The 18,781-nt window shown below is 44.8% G+C and overlaps 1 protein-coding gene across 7 annotated transcripts in view; it reads left to right on the top strand.

Annotated features, from left to right (window-relative positions):
* The first annotated feature begins 443 nt into the window (after positions 1 to 443).
* Positions 444 to 18,781, top strand: part of SYTL2 (synaptotagmin like 2) — a 164,302-nt gene continuing 145,964 nt past the window's right edge. For 2 of the 7 annotated variants that reach the window (XM_040340069.1, XM_040340066.1), the window contains exon 1: positions 445 to 608. The gene's annotated coding sequence lies outside the window, so the exon portion shown is untranslated. Of the gene's footprint in view, positions 609 to 18,781 lie in introns of all 7 variants that reach the window. The other 5 variants (XM_040340070.1, XM_040340072.1, XM_040340074.1 and 2 more) reach the window with 5 other exon arrangements.

The raw sequence follows: 18,781 nt of genomic DNA, 5'->3' as shown, positions 1-18,781 counted from the left end.
CTTTTTCAAGGCGCTGTAAGTATGCGAATGAATTATATGAATGAAATAAAAGATGTCAGTTTTATAAAAAGTTACACTATTTCGAGGGGTACAAATACTTTTTCAAGGTGATGTAACTCTACTGATCCCTACATTGTGTATCTTTCTCTATTCTTGTAGATATTTTATAACGTTCTTCCTCCAGTCCTGACACAAGCTCCTCCCCTCTGATTGGTTGTCACAGACCGGAGCATCCAGCCCGGCCAGTCCTGGCCTCCCTCCATCACATTCCTGTCCTCATACCTGTGCAGGGTGATCTCCCTCCAGCCAGGTATTCGCCTTGCTCCGCCCCCCGGGGGGAGGGCACACCTGTCATCCAGATGGCTCACACCGCACCAACTTTTATTAGTCACTCGCGGCCCCGGGGCAGGCCGCTCTCCTATTGGTGAAAAGTTTCACAGGCCACGCCCCTCCCCGCCTGCTGATCAGCGCTGCGCTCTGCCTGTTGCAGGATTGATCTCAGTGTGAGGACTGATCAGGGATCGATCATAGAGGATCACATCGCCGCCGCTCAGCATTGGGGTTATAAGCCGCCCCTGGACGCCGAGAGCCGACACACTGGAGCTGCAGTAAGTGCTTCCTTCTATTCATAGACACAACCTCCTCCTATCCATGTACACAGCCTCCTATCCATGTACACAGCCTCCTATATCCATGTACACAGCCTCCTATATCCATGTACACAGCCTCCTATATCCATGTACACAGCCTCCTATCCATGTACACAGCCTCCTATATCCATGTACACAGCCTCCTATATCCATGTACACAGCCTCCTATCCATGTACACAGCCTCCTATCCATGTACACAGCCTCCTATATCCATGTACACAGCCTCCTACATCCATGTACACAGCCTCCTATCCATGTACACAGCCTCCTACATCCATGTACACAGCCTCCTACATCCATGTACACAGCCTCCTATCCATGTACACAGCCTCCTATCCATGTACACAGCCTCCTATATCCATGTACACAGCCTCCTACATCCATGTACACAGCCTCCTACATCCATGTACACAGCCTCCTATCCATGTACACAGCCTCCTATCCATGTACACAGCCTCCTATATCCATGTACACAGCCTCCTATATCCATGTACACAGCCTCCTATCTCCATGTACACAGCCTCCTATATCCATGTACACAGCCTCCTATATCCATGTACACAACCTCCTCCTATCCATGTACACAGCCTCCTACATCCATGTACACAACCTCCTCCTATCCATGTACACAGCCTCCTATATCCATGTACACAGCCTCCTATATCCATGTACACAGCCTCCTATCCATGTACACAGCCTCCTATATCCATGTACACAGCCTCCTATATCCATGTACACAGCCTCCTATATCCATGTACACAACCTCCTCCTATCCATGTACACAGCCTCCTATATCCATGTACACAGCCTCCTATCCATGTACACAGCCTCCTACATCCATGTACACAGCCTCCTACATCCATGTACACAGCCCCCTATATCCATGTACACAACCTCCTCCTATCCATGTACACAGCCTCCTATATCCATGTACACAGCCTCCTATCCATGTACACAGCCTCCTATATCCATGTACACAGCCTCCTACATCCATGTACACAGCCTCCTACATCCATGTACACAGCCTCCTACATCCATGTACACAGCCTCCTATCCATGTACACAGCCTCCTATATCCATGTACACAGCCTCCTATATCCATGTACACAGCCTCCTATCTCCATGTACACAGCCTCCTATCTCCATGTACACAGCCTCCTATATCCATGTACACAGCCTCCTATATCCATGTACACAACCTCCTCCTATCCATGTACACAGCCTCCTACATCCATGTACACAACCTCCTCCTATCCATGTACACAGCCTCCTATATCCATGTACACAGCCTCCTATCCATGTACACAGCCTCCTATCCATGTACACAGCCTCCTATATCCATGTACACAGCCTCCTATATCCATGTACACAACCTCCTCCTATCCATGTACACAGCCTCCTATATCCATGTACACAGCCTCCTATATCCATGTACACAGCCTCCTATCCATGTACACAGCCTCCTACATCCATGTACACAGCCTCCTACATCCATGTACACAGCCCCCTATATCCATGTACACAACCTCCTCCTATCCATGTACACAGCCTCCTATATCCATGTACACAGCCTCCTATCCATGTACACAGCCTCCTATATCCATGTACACAACCTCCTCCTATCCATGTACACAGCCTCCTATATCCATGTACACAGCCTCCTATCCATGTACACAGCCTCCTACATCCATGTACACAGCCTCCTATATCCATGTACACAGCCTCCTACATCCATGTACACAACCTCCTCCTATCCATGTACACAGCCTCCTATATCCATGTACACAGCCTCCTACATCCATGTACACAACCTCCTCCTATCCATGTACACAGCCTCCTATATCCATGTACACAGCCTCCTATCCATGTACACAGCCTCCTATATCCATGTACACAGCCTCCTATATCCATGTACACAACCTCCTCCTATCCATGTACACAACCTCCTCCTATCCATGTACACAGCCTCCTATATCCATGTACACAGCCTCCTATATCCATGTACACAGCCTCCTATATCCATGTACACAGCCTCCTATATCCATGTACACAGCCTCCTATATCCATGTACACAGCCTCCTATATCCATGTACACAGCCTCCTATATCCATGTACACAGCCTCCTATATCCATGTACACAGCCTCCTATATCCATGTACACAGCCTCCTATATCCATGTACACAGCCTCCTATATCCATGTACACAGCCTCCTATATCCATGTACACAGCCTCCTATATCCATGTACACAGCCTCCTATCCATGTACACAGCCTCCTATATCCATGTACACAGCCTCCTATATCCATGTACACAACCTCCTCCTATCCATGTACACAACCTCCTCCTATCCATGTACACAACCTCCTCCTATCCATGTACACAGCCTCCTATATCCATGTACACAGCCTCCTATCCATGTACACAGCCTCCTATCCATGTACACAGCCTCCTATCCATGTACACAGCCTCCTATCCATGTACACAGCCTCCTATCCATGAATGCAGACACAGCCTCCTATAGCCATGTACGCAGACACAGCCTCCTATAGCCATGTACGCAGACACAGCCTCCTATAGCCATGAATGCAGACACAGCCTCCTATAGCCATGAATGCAGACACAGCCTCCTATAGCCATGAATGCAGACACAGCCTCCTATAGCCATGAATGCAGACACAGCCTCCTATAGCCATGAATGCAGACACAGCCTCCTATATCTATGTGTACGCAGCCTCCTATATCTATGAGTACGCAGACGCAGCCTCCTATATCCATGTGTACGCAGACGCAGCCTTCTCTGTGCACAGGCAGGTGTCTGGGAAGATTGTATTCCTATTAGTCAGTTTGGAGCTGATTCACAGACACTGATTCCCCTCTGATTGCATTCTGCTTATATACATCATAGTAGTGCATGTAGAAGTCAGGAGGTAGTCAGTCCAGGTGCCTGCAGATGATAAAAATGTACACTGTGTGTGTGCATAAAAATATATATATATTATTCTCCAAAAATATGAAAATCTATTTCATAAAACAGTTGCTTTTGCTGCCTCCTTTGTAACGTCCTCTGTGAGCCCTTTTTTTTTTTTATTTGGGATTAAGGATGAGCTCAGGCGTGTTCAACTCCACGCGTCCGCCAGGAAGCTGACACTCCGCAGCGCTAATCACAGGCAGTGAGACATTTCCCAATCTTCCAATCTTAGCAGCCATGGACCGGGAAATGTCTCGCCACCTGTGATTAGCGCTACAGATTGTCGGTGTGTACATTCTTGTGTGTGTCTATCTATCTATCTATCTATCTAAATCAGGGCTCGACAAATCCTGGGCGCCAGGTTTGTCATGGGCTTGGCGGTGAGCTGGCGCCATCTGGTGGTGGCCGTTGGTATTACAAGTTAAGCATTACAAGTTAAACAGCAATTCTAATGTCATTTTTCACTGCCATCTTCTTCCCTCTAATTAGAACCCCCAAACATTATATATATTTTTTATCCTAACACCCTAGAGAATAAAATGGCGATCGTTGCAATACTTTGTCACGCCGTATTTGCGCAGCGGTCTTACAAGCGCACTTTTTTGGGAAAAAATTACACTTTTTTTTTAATAAAAAAACAAGACAACAGTAAAGTTATCCCAATTTTTTTTAATATTATGAAAGATAATGTTACGCCGAGTAAATTCATACCCAACATGTCACGCTTCAAAATTGCGTCCGCTCGTGGAATGCCGACAAACTTTTACCCTTTAAAATCTTCATAGGCGACTTTTAAAAAAAAATCTACAGGTTGCATGTTTTGAGTTCCAGAGGAGGTCTAGGGCTAGAATTATTGCTCTCGCTCTACCAATCGCGGCTATACCTCACATGTGTGGTTTGAATACCATTTACATATGCGTGCGCTGCTCACGTATGTGTTTGCTTCTGCGCGCAAGCTCGTCGGGACTGGGTGCTTTTTCTGGCTCCTAACTTTTATAGCTGGCTCCTAGATTCCAAGCAAATTTGTCAAACCCTGTCATAGGGAACGCTGATCAGTGATGTCACACGCCAAGCCACGCCCCCTAACAGTTAGAATCCCTCACTAGGAAACACTTAACTCCTTTAGCGCCCCCTACAGGTTAACCCCTTTACTGCCAGTGTCATTTTCACAGTAATCAGTGCATTTTTATAGCACTGATCGCTGTAAAAATTACGATGTGTCAAAAGTCTCCGCCATAATGTCGCAGTCACGATAAAAATCGCTGATCGCCGCCATTCCTAGTAAAAAAAAAACAAAACATATTGATAAAAATGCCATAAAACTATCCCCTATTTTGTAGACGCTATAAGTTTTGTGCAAAGCAAATGCTTATTGCGATATTTTTTTTTCCTCAGTTTAGGCCGATACGTATTCTACATATTATTTTTTTTTTATATATATTTTTGGGGGATATTTTATTGTAGCAAATTACAAAATAATGTGTTTGTTGTTTTTTTTATTGTCACTCTATTTTTGTTTATAGCGCAAAAAATAAAAACTGCAGAGGTGATCAAATACCACCAAAAGAAAGCTCTATTTGTGGGGGAAAAAAGGATGCCAATTTTGTTTGGGAGCCACGTTGCACGGCCACGCAATTTGTCAGTTAAAATGACGCAGTGCCGAATCGGTTAATGACCCTTTCACACTTTTTGCTGTTCTTTTATGATATATGCACGTTGTGTGACGCGTGAATGTGTATTGCTATAAGGCAGCCTATTCACTTTAGCAACGCACCATAACGAACAAAAATACGCACAGCATTTTCCCAACTGTGTACCACAATGCATGGTACTGTTACTGTGGCGTGCGCCATTTTCACTTGTATTGATGTGCGTTGAAGTAGCGTGTGGTATCCCAGCACAGAAGTGAGATTTGCATCTTGCCGCCACCTATTGGGGGCAGTTTAAGTGGGGCTGGCTCCGGGAGGCCAAAGCGGCTCACTGATGGTTACATTGGTGGTCACACGATCAGGAACCTGGTTCCTGAAAAACAGACCGGTGACTTCTTGTCAGTTTGCTGGAAACTCGTTATTGGCAGAGAACCTCAGGCATGTGTATGTGTGGCGGCTGGGTGCTAAGGCCCATCCACCCTACTGTCGCATGTATGCGTTTATGCTGTGCAGGAAGAGATTCAAGTTCTCTTATGGCTTGTCTAGAATGTGTAATTATATTGGTGTGCGTTGTCTACAAGCCGTTATCGTTTTTAGGCATGCTTCCCTCCTCCCTGGGTTTCATCCAGCAGTGCGTGGATAACCACGTTGTTCAGATGGAAAATCAGGACAATCTGAGGACATGAGGAGTCATATGGAGTTTTGAAATAGTGTTGGGTAATCCCAAATTATTTTATGATCTTGATTCTGTGTATCTGCCAGCACAGCAGGAACATGTATGGTTATCAGGAGTGCCAACTCATCCCTTAATTACTGACATCTGTGAATTGCGAGGGGCCTGCGACTGATAAAGGAACCTGCGCCAAGGCGAATAAGAAAGCTGCCTTCGGTTGGCTCTTCTTTTGAAAGTTCTGCTTGCCTTTCTGTTCTAGTGGATTTGATACTTGTACACCTTCCTGCCCAGGCCAATTCTCCGCTTTCAGAGCTGTTTTAATTTTAATGACAATTGCACGGTCATACTGCACTGTACCCAAACATTTTTTTTATTTTATTCCCACAAATAGAGATTTGTAAATAAGTACGTTTTCTTCAATGACGGGCACTTAGGTGGCACTGGTATGTGGCACTAATGGACACTGATGGGTGGCATTGCTGGGCATCACTTGTCCTGATGCATAATGTGTCAGTGCAAATCAGTGCCGGCCCAAGACATTGTGCTGCCTGGTACCAAGAAAGAAATGCTGCCCCCCCCCCCCCTCAAAAAAAGAATTACGTCCACCAAAATGCCCCCACATCCATTATTTTATATCATGATAACTAAAGTGGACCTATCATGGCTCTATACATGTATATAGGAGTATAAAAAGGACCTGTTATGGCTCTATTCATGCAATTAACCCCACAGTGGAGGAGCGGTCGGGCGGCAATTAGCCCCACAGTGGAGTGGAGAGCGGAGCTGGCGGAATGGGATGGCGTGTGGGCGGTAATTTGCTGCCCCCCTGAAAGTGCTGCCTGGTACAATGGTACCATCGGGTCCCATTGTAGGGCCGGCCCTGGTGCAAATTTGTGGGCACTGATTGGCATATATTGGGCATATTTTTGTATATGTTGATGGCCATAGGGTACATACCTGGCCATCCACATGTTGGGGAGCTTCCCTGGTGGTCCTGGCAGCTGGACATCCGAGGGGGGGCTGTGCTTATAAACAATCAGCGCAGACCCCCCCCCCCCCGTCAGAGCCGCTGATCATCTCTCCTCGTGCCTGTCAGACACGAGTGAGGAAAAGCCGATAAACGGCTCTTCCTGTTTACATCGTGATTGGACAAGGCTGATCATGTGGTAAAGAGTCTCTGTCGGAGGCTCTTTACTGAGATCGGTGTAATGATGTGTCAGACTGACAAACAGCACCACCGATCACCGCGATGCGCGCGCCCCCCATTTCAATTTCTTGAGGCTGGTCCAGGAATCTGGGTGAATCCTGACAGTAAAGCCGGAATCTTTCCTGCACCTAAAAACAGGTCGCATAACATGCTACACTCCTGTGACCTACAGCCAAAATGGCTTTGGCCGTACTTCTATGCAGGGTGGATTTGATTAAAATCGCTAGTAAAAAGGTTTGCTTTAAATCCTAATTTTTAAAGCGCAACTGTCATCTTTGTTCCGCAGCGGCTCGTTTGACCCGCTGTTGACTCACCGACAGTCCCATTCACTTTACACTAAAGGCATTCAGACTTTACGAAGAATGCAACAAGATGCATAAGGGTGCAATTAGGGTGGCTTAGATAGAATACGAAAGACACATAGCGGAGTATATAAACAGTAAAAAAGGACAGACCATATTGGGCCCCATAAAGAATGGGGAAGGACATCTGGTAACAGGGGATGGGGAAATGGCAAACCTATTGCATCTATACATCTTGGTCTTCACGAGGGAATTGAGCGGGGGGCTTCAGTAACCAAAACTGCAGTGTCTATCCTCATGACACATCACAGGAAGCACCCTCATGGCGGACAGTATTATAGATAGACTTGAGAAACTTAACATTATAAAATCACCGGGGCCAGATGGCTTGCACCCGAGGGTACTTGGGGAACTCCGTCAAGTAATTGCCAGACTTTTTTTTTTATTTTCTGACTGGAATTGGTACCAGCTGATTGGAGAAAAGCCAATGTAGCACTAATATTTTAAAAAGGGCCAAAATGTATCCCTGTGAATTACAGACCAGTTAGCCTAACATCAATAGTATACAAGCTCTTGGAGGGGATAAGGGACTATATACATGATTTTAGTAATGAGAACGGTATCATTAGCAGTAATCGTCAGATTCTTAAAGAATCGTGCTTGCCAAACCAATCTATTAACCTTGAAGAGGTGAGCTGCCATCTAGATAAAGGAAGGCCCATAGATGTGGTGTATCTGGATTTTGCAAAAGCATTTGACACAGTTCCCCATAAACGTTTACTGTACAAAGTAGGGTCTGTTGGCATGGACCATAGGGTGAGTACATGGATTGAAAACTGGCTACCAGGGCAAGTTCAGAGGGTGGTGATAAATGGGGACTACTCGGAATGGTCAGGGGTGGGAAGTTGGGTCCCCCAGGGTTCTGTGCTGGGACCAATCCTATTTAATTTCTTTCTAAACGACCTGGAGGATGGAGTAAATGGCTCACTCTCTATTTGCAGTCGATGCTAAGCAGGGAAATAACTTCTCCACAGGTTGTGGAATTCTTGCAAGAAGATCTGACTGAACAAATTAATGGGGTGGGCAACTAACATGGCAAATGTGGTTTAATGTAGTAAAATGATGCATTTGGGTTGAAAAAATATCAATGCAATCTACTCACTAGGGGGGAAAAACTGGGGGAAACGAGAATGGGAAAAGGACCTGGGGGTCCTAGTAGATTGGCTCAGCAATGGCATGCAATGCCAAGCTGCTGCTAACAAAGCAAACAGAATATTGGCATGCATTAAAAAGGGGATGAACTCCAGAGATAAAACGATAATTCTCCCGCTCTACAAGACTCTAGTCTGGCGTTTGCTGTCCAGTTCTGGGCACCAGTCCTCAGGAAGGATGTACTGGAAATGGGAGAGAGAACAAAGAAGGGCAATAAAGAGTCTGGAGGATATTAGTTATGAGGAAAGGTTGCGAGCACTGATCTTATTCTCTCTGGGGAAGAGACACTTGAGAGGGGATATTTCAATTTACAAATACCGTACTGGTGACCCCACAATAGGGTTAAAACCACTCACTAAAATTAGAAGAAAAGAGGTTTAACTTTAAACTGCATAGAGGTGGCAAGGATGTGGAATTACCTTCCACAGGTGGTGGTTTCAGCAGGGAGCATCGATAGTCAAAAACTATTAGATAAGTACCTGAACGACCAACATGCAAGAATATACAATGTAATACTGACATATAATCACACACAGTTTGGACATGTGTCTTTTTCAACCTCTCCTACTATGTAACTTAAAAAAAAAAAGTGTGTGTATGTGTTATATATATATATATATATATATATATATGTATGTGTGTGTGTGTATATATGTGTATATATATATATATATATTATTATAATATATTTTTCTCTGTCAATTTCAGTTTTGGCCAAGTGCAACCTGATTTTTCGGTTTCGGCACCAATTTTTTATTTTTTTTATTTGGGTGCACCACTAATCTCTACGCCAGATGGCTTAAAGTGGCACTAAATGCCACAAAATACTTGCCTAAATCTTCCAGCGATCCCCAGAGTCTGACACCAGCCTGTAGAACTCAAAGAAGCTGCTGTAGCTGGACCAAGGGGTACTAGCATTTGGGGCTGCTACTAGTATTTGGGCAGTAAGCACCCGTAGACGAATGCCCGATATATAAGAAGACGGCATTACAAGGTCGCATACTGCTCTAAGTGTTGGTACAGCAGCCTTTCAACCTTTCGTAGCGTTCTACAGGCTGTCGGCAGCATGGCTGAGTATAGCGCTCTATTTGGCCCAAGTATGTTTAAACTCTGATTTGTTACCTCTGCTGGAAATTTATTCCAATCCTCAACTACTCTTTGATATAAAAGTATTATTTTAAGATTAGTTTGAACTATCCTCCTGCTAGTTTTGAGGTCATGTCCCTGTGTTCTTGGTCTTATCTTCATAGTGAAACCTTACTCACACCCTTCATGTATTTAAAGGTTTATGACCAATTGCTGTGACTAGTCATTATTGTCTCAGGGAAGATACATGCTGTCACCATGGATGTTCGTATCGGGTAGGAAATTTTAATATTTTTCACACCTGTATTTTAAAGCACTACTACAAGTGTACCGACCTGCTCCCAAATGACTGGGCGCTATGCTAAATTTAGTGGGTGTCTGAGCCGATAACATGGCTCAGACTGTATGATTTGTTCTAAATTGCCCTCTGTCCTGACAGTGGCTATGCCTGATAGCATTTTCCCAGTGTTGGAACAAGGGCAAGCCATAGGTCATTAAGTAGCTTTCCTCGGGAGCAGCCCAGTGGGAGTGGTGCCCCACTGTGCATGCCGGGAGGGGATACTTAAGGAGCAGACGCCATATTTTGGGGTCCTTCGCCTCGTGGCCCTCCTGGCACGAGGTATGTGTTTTTGTCATTTTTCAGCCCCGGGACCGTGTTGGCCTGAGGCTGCATCTCTACTAGTAGGCCCAGCTATGCTAGTTGAGGCCTACGAACCAAGAGGGATCCTAAGCTGTCCATCTAAGTCAGTGTTTCTCAATTCCAGTCCTCAGGCCCCCCCAACAGGTCAGGTTTTCAGGATTTCCATTATTTTGTACAGGTGATTTGATCAGTTTCACTGCCTTAGTAATCACCACAGCCTTTTCATCTGAGGGAAATCCTGAAAACCTGACCTGTTGGGGGGGCCTGAGGACTGGAATTGAGAAACACTGATCTAAGTGAAGGAAGCTATACTTAATGAAGGAAACCGAGGGAGGCCCTGCCCTGGAAGAGACCAAGCAGAAGGCTTATGTCTCGGGATAGGCCTGGTAACCTTATTAAGGAGGGATCCACAACTTAAGTTGTCCGACAGTTTGCCGGGTCGGCTTAAAGGCTCTTTGACTGTAAGGCTGGAAGTTTGGGAATTGCATCCTGTGGCAGAGGATTCCAGACTGTTCAAATTTGTTCTCAGTCTGTGGCAGAGACTGTTATCCAACTGGTTCGTGCATCATTCCGGCTGCTAGGCCATGTGAGAGGGGTCTTTCCGGGTGAGCAATACCCACTCGAGGGAGTGGTGAATGACTTTGGAGTTTAAGGGGTTTTTCCTCAGTGATCTGTACGTGTACCTGAATCTTCCCTTCCCCTTCAACCTTCTACCTTCACAAGTTTTTCAGCAAAATAATAAAACCTGACAGGAGTTTTTACATCTTGTGTGGTCGTTGGAATTCTTTTAGACTTTCTTTCCCTAGACAACGGATGTTGAGGTAACGTGCAGGCCCAAAACTAACCAGCAGCTCTTACGGCGGTAGTGCTACACAAGTTTATAATTAAAAAAATAAATAAAATGAAGCCATTGACCGTGATGTGTTTTTAAAATGGAGTTCTTTTTGTAAAACGTTGTTTGGACTCATTCACACCAGGTGTGGTAGGGCTGGGTTGGGCTGCTATTCCAGTGCAGTCCCACCGCAAGACGAGGTGAAATGCCTGGTCTCCTACCTGGTCATTTCACACCTCTGCAGTGGTGTGCTCTGAAAAAAGTACAGCTTTTTCCAGTGCAGTAAACCACCTTGTGGCGGGCAATGAAATGTCACTTTGCGACAAAAAAATGAACAGAGCGATGCGCCCTGACTTGCGCATCAGCACTGCTGTGATCCCACTGCACACCAGCCACTTTGTTGTAAACAGAAGCTGGTGTAAATTTTAATTCAGTCACCACATTGGGGAGATTATACCTCACTTCCTGTCCTCTGACAGCCTGCCACAGAACAAGAAATAAAGGGAGTTGTTGCCACCAGGACATGAAGTTGGGCAGTAATTCTAACCCTTCCTGATATAGCTGAGGCTGGGTTTGCAATATGTGTGGCTGCAAGGCACAGCAGGTGGTCCGGTGCATCTCCGTTCAGTTTTAGGTTGAAATCTTTGGGCTGAAATGGAGCCAAAGACGCAAAGGACTCTTCTGCAGTGCGCTCTGCGGCCACCCTGGAGTTGTCAGCCGCTGTCTTGTCACATTTGGCTCCCCATCAGATTGCTCCGGAAGTGACGTTCCGTCGCCGCCATCTTGCTACACTTTACACTCCTGCACAATAATGATGGCGTGTGACGGGGCAACCGGACATCTTATTATGCCCACCGGAGTTTTAGATCTCAGTTATTTTCAACACAAAACGGAGCTTATATGCTTAAATACAGTATTTGTAAATCAGACGGACTGTTTACAGGTTAAATGTGAAAATCTGAGGTGTTCTGTCACATTAGCAACCATGTAAGGTCAGCAGGTTTACTGTTGCTTTTAAAATTTTTACATCGAAACAGTCCGTCGGATTTCCAAATACTCTATTTAGGTATATAAGCTCCGTTTTGTGTTTGAAAATAACTGAAATCTTAAACTCCGCTTGCCCCCTTCACACTCTATCATTACTGTGCAGGAGTGTGGGGTTTAGCAAGATGGCGGACGACGGAACGTCACTTCCGGAGCAAAGCTGTGATGGGGAGCCGAATGTCACAAGACACCGGCTCCATTGAGAACCAGTCACACATATTCCCATAGCTCCCAACTGTCCCTGATTTGGAGCAATGTTCCTCCTCATTTGTCCCTCATTTTGTCCTGATATTTATATATTATAACTATTTTTATTTATTTTCTGCTCTGGCAAGTCTGAGCATCTCCAGGAAATGCAGCTCTTGATCTTGTACAGTGATCTCTTGCTGAGTGATCTTTACGTCATCTCTTCCTGTTCCTTTTATGAGGTGTGTGTGTGTGTGTGTGATGGCTGCTTAGCAACCAGAGACTCATAAGATGCATATAAACCTTTTGTGTGCCTGGCCTCCTCCTACCATGATGGCCACTGTTGTGATAGAGATCTGTGTGCACTGAGAAAAATACAATAAAATGTATTCATCTTAAAGCCTCATACACACGGACGCTGAGGCCTTGCTTTGTGCACCGGGGCTCAGTCATGTTTGAACAGGAAGGGGCCATCCCCAGACTGTTCCCACAAAGTTGGGAGAATGAAATTGTCCAACATGTCTTGGTATGCTGATGTCTTAAGAGTTCCCTTCACTGGAACTAAGGGGCCAAGCCAAACCCCTGAAAAACAACCCCACACCATAACTCCCCCCCCCCCCCCCAAATATTTGGACCAGTGCACAAAGAAAGGTCCAAAAAGACATGGATGAGAAAGTTTGGGGTGGAGGAACCTGACTGGCCTTCACAAAGTCCTGACCTCAACCCCATAGAACACCTTTGGGATAAATTGGTGCGCAGACTGCGAGCCAGGAATTCTTAATTCAACGTCAGTGCCGGACCTCACAAATGCACTTCTGGAAGAATGCTCAAACATTCCCATAGACACTCACTCCTAAACCCCCTAAACCTTGTGGACAGCCTTCCCAGAAGAGTTGAAGCTGTTATAGCTGCAAAGGGTGGGTCAACTCAATATTGAATACTAACTAAAACTTGCGCTAAGTGGAATAATGTGAACTGAATTGAAAATGCCATAAATAAGACTACCGCAGCAGCTGTTGCAAAGTTGCTAGAACCTTTAATGAATGAAATATATCTTGATAACAGTGCTAACATATAACACGATAAAAACACAATGTGAGAAAAATGCTATTCATAAAGTAGTGAGTGTCCACCGACAATAGGTATTGGTGAATATAGGTTTCCAGTTATGTGGTCTTCCCTCACGTGACCCCACTCACCAGAGTTAATGGACCCTCAGCTTTGCAGTCCAGGGGTCAAACGGGCTTTGGATATTTACATCAGACCTCCTAAATCCTAATTTCCAAAGATAATTCCACAAATCTCAGAAGAATCGAGGGGGATAAAACATAGAGTAAAAAAAAAAAAAGAGGTACACGTGTAAAGTACTGCCGGTATTAAAAACACTGCGCTGCTAACATATGTTACTCATGAGACAGCTAGGCATGACTGGCATCGGCGTGTTCAACGTCGTGCAATCCATGGACACCGGAAGTAGCGTCACTGGTTCACAAAACCGGAAATACGTTGTGTTTCGCCCCTCCTCCAGGGCGTCATCAAGGACATAAACTCAACATTAAACCCTACGAACTAAGACTGGGGTGCCATTAAAATTTGTGCGTAAAGGCAGGCATCCCAATACTTTTGGTAATGTATGTTACAAAATTGCTTGACTCGTTGCTTTTAATGAATCAATGGGAAAGGACGGTATTATCAAGGAGTTTTCTGCAGTGTAATGCAGAGAACTGTCAAAACACAGGTTCAAAATGGCTGCCTGCATTGTTATGCGTATGGCCTCATGTGCACACATGCTTTCAAAGCATCCAGTGTGAATTGCGGGCATATTTCTGCATTAGCAAAAGACAACTATGCTCCCCATAGTTATGGTTGAGTGCAAGAAATAAGCTGTGCTTAAACTTGCCCATGGGCACAAGACCCTGAATTAAGCTTTTGCGCATCTGGGGTTTTAAGTTTGTACGTGATTTTTTTTTTTATGCGCGGCATATATCTGCGTACAGCCATATATTACTATGGGCGGCTGTACACTGCATTGGTCTTTCCTGAACGCCTGCAATTGACATTAGATGTCTGAAGGTGTCCATGTGCATGCCACTTTACTCATAAAATACAGGCAGTAAGCCAAGCGGTATAAATGGGCACCTAATACACATGTAATCTAGACTTCCACACCATACCCCAGACTATAGAATATTAGCCGCGGTCATGAACTGGTTTCACCCCCCCCAATTTGTGGTTTCTCTCAGCCTACACTAGATATACTCTGCAATTATTGTCATTGGGCAATATTTACCCCCGTGGCTATGTACAGCTCTGTGCCGATTGCTGAATGTGTATCAGTGTTTGACAATATTGTTGTGCATACACCATTATCTCCAGCTCGGGGATGGTTCACAGATTTGTACACAGGAATTTGGGAAATTTTACTGCCAGGTTTTGAATGCTGCCAAAATAAGTTTGTTTTTATTGTTTTAACTGTCTTGGCTCCCCTTCCTCCCTTTTTTCTTCCTTCCACATTTTTTTTTTCTCCCTTCATTTGAGTCAAAAGGCTTAAAGGGGTTGTAAAGGTTTGTTTTTTTATTTTCTAAATGGGTTCCTTTAAGCTACTGCATTGCTGGTTCACTTACCTTTTTTCCTTCGATTTCCCTTCTGAATGTTGCTTTTTTTTTTTTTGTCTAAATTTCTCACTTCCTGTTCCTCTTCAGTAAGCTGTTCTGGCTGACTAACCCCCAGTCAGAACATGGGTGCAAGCTTACTGAGGAGAAACAGGAAGTGAGAAATTTAGACAAAGAAAAAAAAATTTAAGGCCCGTACACACGGACGGCGCTGAACTCAAGGACAGGCAAGTGTCCTAATATTAAAAGTCAGCAGCTGCAGTATTTGTAGCTGCTGGCTTTTAATATTTTTTTTTTTTATGGCACATCCGCTTTAAGAAGGAAAAGGTAAGTGAACAAACAATGCACTAGCTTAAAGGAACCTATTTAGAAAATAAAAAATGAACCTTTACAACCCCTTTAATTCACATGGCCCTGGGGGAGAAAAAAAATGTGGCAGAGGGACTTTTAGATCACAAGTGTACTCCCGCGCATGTTTACCTGTAAAGTAAGTCAATATCTTTGATTGCTCATGGCACCGAATGCTGGTCTATTTGAAGAGATGTCACCACCATCCCCCCCCCCTCACCCCCCCCTCTGCTTTCCTATAGGTTCTTCAGAAACTTCAATTTCATGGCATGTTGACCTTCTGTATCCTCATCTGCACTTGGTGGTTCCTCCTGACAGTCTTCACATCACTGCAGGACAAGATGTAGAAGTTGGTTAGAGGAATCACTAAGCACTGTGGGGTATCCAGGAAGTCATCACTCCCCAGATGTTGGTTTTGGAAGAGACTTCATGGGGCAACTTGAGTTTGGAGGATCAGCATGTTGTCCACTCTATTTGCATTCTCAGAGTAAAAATTTCTCTGCGTGGGGGGGAGATTGGAGTGCTTTGGCGAAACATGATCACATTTTCTCTGCATTGACACAGTGACAAGTTTATGCTTTTATTCCTACTTGACATTACATGTTTACACTGCTGATACTACTCCATAGCACTTTAGAGAGTATTGAGAGGTTCACATTAGGCTCCACTTTCACTTTGAGGATGGTAAAATCCAATGTATTGTAACAGTTAAATACAGAGGGGCCAGTTTAGATGAAAACAGAACTGAATTTACCATTTGGCACGGTAGGCCTTTCTTTGTAGGCGGCCGGTTCAAAACTATATATAATTCATAGGACCACAGTCATCTTGAGCATTATTTTATAGGTTTTTACAATATTGTAATCCAGGTTGGGATCAGAAAGTCAAGAAAATGTTGGTTGGGATCAGAAAGCCAAGAAAATGTTGGTTGGGATCAGAAAGCCAAGAAAATGTTGGTTGGGATCAGAAAGCCAAGAAAATGTTGGTTGGGATCAGAAAGCCATAAAAATGTTGGTTATAACTCCAGTGATGGAAATCCTGCCCTGGATGGACAACCTTTAAAACCCCACTCCAGGCAAAATCTTTGTTCCTACTACCTCTTCTTTCACTGTTCTCTAACCTATCCTGCCGGGCTTAGTGGTTGGGTTTTCTTGCCAGTTATACTTTCCTAGGTCCTCCATCCTGGCCCAACACCTGACTTTTCTGTGTAGGGCAGGGGTGACCACATTTTTTTTTTTTTCAAAGAGGGCCAGATTTGATGAAGTGAACATGTGTGAGGGCCGACCATTTTGCCTGACATTGTTTGAACCGTTAAAATTCAGTGTAAGGGCTCTTTCACACGGGACAGATCCTTGATTCGCCCCATGAACCTCCGCTTGCTCAGCAGGGATCGCTCCGCTGAGCCGGCGGATGACAGTGTGCAGGGACCGCCCTGTCAGCTCTTCCCTATGGGGGGATCGGATGAACACAGACCATCTGTCCGTGTTCACCCGATCCGCAGACGGATGGAAAAATAGGGTTTTCCTATGTCTGCAGAATCGGTGGATTGCAGACCCGGATGAGGTCGGGTGTCAGCGGATTCATCTGCCGAGTCAGTGAATAACTTGCATAGCGCTACAAATGCGAACTAAATCGCCTCAAGGAGCTTTGCATCCAGTGACGTCCTAATCCTTCAGAAGAAGTGGGTCTTAATTTATTTTTATTTTTTTTCCTGAAGGCCCGATGGTTTTCCTCCATGCGAATGTCCGTGGGTAGAGCGTTTCATAGCTGTGGTCCTTGGACTGCAGATCTTCGTTCTCCCTACGATTTGTAGCAGGATTAGCTGACACCCGCAATCTCATAGGGATAAATGTATGTCCCTTTTTTTTCATCCGTAAACGGATGGCTGAAAAAGCGGACATACGGTCCGCAGCTGTAAAAGTGCCCTAAGTGTGTTTGTCCGAGCAATAATATACCGCCCAACAATAATTCTCTTGCCTTTTGTGGCTGTGTGTGGCGACTATGAGCTCGGACTTGTTGTTTTGGATCTCTCCCTCGGAGGGGACGGGACAAGCACCAAAAGATTGCATACTGGAGAATCTCCTGTTTAGTCGGCGGCCTCTATAATACAAAGTCCCGCCTCCTATGATGGCCAGAACAGTTGTCCAATGGCAGCCCTGGAGACGGGACTTCCTATTACAAAGGCCGCCGAGTAAACCGGAGATTCTTCTGTATGTGTATGTATGTATGTATGTATGTATGTATGTATGTATGTATGTATGTATGTATGTATGTATGTATGTATGTATGTATGTATGTATGTGTATATATATATATATATATATATATATATATATATATATATATATATATTCTCTCCATTCTGTTGGCCTTCTCAGTCCTGAGTGGACCTCACCGCCAGCCATCCAATAGGAAGGGCTGAAGCATCATGTGACCACCGCTACAAGTAAGTAAAAGGGGCTTCTAGATGGATCATTTAATAATCCCACTATCATTTCACCGGCCTCTTTTTATTAGGTACACCTTGCTAGTACCGGTACCCCTCCCGCCTTCAGAACTGCCTTAATTCTTTATGGCATATGCCTTGTTTACACTTAGCGGATTGGTTCGGTACGCTATTTTGGGTGTTTCCATTGTGAAAGTGTGCCATTAAACCGAACCGTACCGGACCATTCTGAGTCCTGCTTCAGATGTGGGGCCATAGAAAATGGAACGGTTCCATTAGGGCGAAGATGCAATACATTCCACTGATTGGTGGACGCGCTAGGCATTTTTTCTAAACCCTGAATGGTCCCTGACGGTCCGATTTGCAGTGGAAACGCTCACGAGAATAGACCGGTCCCATTCTAACCGCTCCAAATTTACTGACCCAAACCGTTCCGTTCAGTGGAAACAAGGCAATAGATTCATCAAGGTGTTGGAAACATTCCTCAGATGTTTTGGTCCATATTGATATGATGGCATTACGCAGTTGCTGCAGATCCACGTTGCGCATCTCCCGTTCCACTACATCCCAAAGGTGCTCTATTGGATTGATCTGTTGGCTGTGGAAACCAGCTATGAGATGGTTTGAGCTTTATGCCCTGGTGCATTATCCTGCTGAAAGTGGCCATCAGAAGATGGGTACACTGTAGTCATAAAGGGATGGACATGGTCAGCAACAACCATGTTGTTGGCTAGGCTGTGGCATGTAAACGATGCTCAATCTGTACGAAGGTGTCCAAAGTGTGCCAAGCAAATATCCCCTATACAATATATATTTTTAATAAGCCCCCCCCCCCCTTCCCTTGCAGTGGGGCTTTAAAGTTGAGCTCAAGGCATATATAAAAAGTTCATGTGGATCAGTATAATTCATAATACTTTTTTTTTT

The sequence above is a fragment of the Rana temporaria genome, chromosome 2, assembly GCF_905171775.1.
Source record: "Rana temporaria chromosome 2, aRanTem1.1, whole genome shotgun sequence".
Classification (NCBI taxonomy): domain Eukaryota; kingdom Metazoa; phylum Chordata; class Amphibia; order Anura; family Ranidae; genus Rana; species Rana temporaria.
The sequence above is the reverse complement of the archived record's forward strand: the minus strand, read 5'-3'. Positions and strand labels throughout refer to the sequence as shown.